The sequence below is a fragment of the Gossypium hirsutum genome, chromosome D08, assembly GCF_007990345.1.
Source record: "Gossypium hirsutum isolate 1008001.06 chromosome D08, Gossypium_hirsutum_v2.1, whole genome shotgun sequence".
Classification (NCBI taxonomy): domain Eukaryota; kingdom Viridiplantae; phylum Streptophyta; class Magnoliopsida; order Malvales; family Malvaceae; genus Gossypium; species Gossypium hirsutum.
Window position 1 is genome coordinate 19,064,930 of NC_053444.1, and position 1,283 is coordinate 19,066,212.

Consider the following 1,283-nt stretch of genomic DNA (forward strand, 5'->3'; position numbering starts at 1 on the left):
TCATCTATAGTGACGCATCCCTACTTGGGTTGGGTTGCGTATTGATGCAAGAAGGTCGAGTCGTGGCCTATGCTCGAGACAATTGAAGCCACACGAGAGGAATTATCCGACCCATGATCTCGAACTAGCTGCCATCGTGTTTGCTTTAAAAATATGGCGACATTATCTGTTTGGTGAGAAGTGCCATGTATTTTCGGATCACAAAAGTCTCAAATATTTGATGACTCAACGAGACTTGAATCTGCGACAAAGACGTTGGCTTGAGTTGTTGAAAGATTACGAGCTTGTCATTGATTACCACCCGGGAAAGGCTAACGTGGTTGCGGACGCCTTAAGCCGGAAGTCATTGTTTGCTTTACGAGCGATGAACGTGCATTTGTCTATTCTACCAGACAGTGTGTTAGTAGCTGAATTAAAAGCTAAACCATTATTGACTCACCAAATTCGTGAAGCTCAGAAAGTCGATGATGAATTGGTTGCAAACGGGCTAAGTGTTTTCCGAACGAGGGATCAGAGTTTCAAATTGATGACGATGATTGTTTGAGGTTCAGAAATCGTTTGTGTGTTCCAAGGAATTCGGAACTCATTTCGATGATTCTGAACGAAGCCCATTGTAGCCGAATGTCAATTCACCCGGGGAGTACGAAAATGTACAACGATTTGAAACGTCAATTTTGGTGGCATGGTATGAAACGGGACATCTCCGACTTTGTTTCGAGATGTTTAATATGTCAACAAGTGAAAGCGGAACATCAAGTGCCTTCAGGATTACTCCAGCCGATCATGATACCCGAGTGGAAATGGGATCGAGTCACAATGGACTTTGTGTCCGGACTGCCTTTGTCAGCAAGTAAGAAGGATGTGATATGGGTGGTTGTCGATAGACTAACTAAGTCGGCTCACTTTATCCCCGTGCGTACGGATTTTTCATTGGATAAACTAGCTGAATTGTATGTTTCTCAGATTGTGAGATTACACGGGGTACCGATTTCTATTGTGTCGGATAGAGATCCGAGATTCACCTCGCGATTTTGGAAGAAATTGCAAGAAGCTTTGGGTACCAAGCTGCATTTTAGCACCGCTTTTCATCCACAAACAGATGGTCAATCCGAGCGGATAATTCAGATACTTGAGGATATGTTGAGATGTTGCATCCTCGAGTTCAGTAGTTCATGGGAACGGTACTTACCTTTGATTGAATTCGCTTACAACAATAGTTTTCAGTCAAGTATTAAGATGGCACCCTACGAGGCTTTGTACGGTCGTAAATGCCGTACACCATT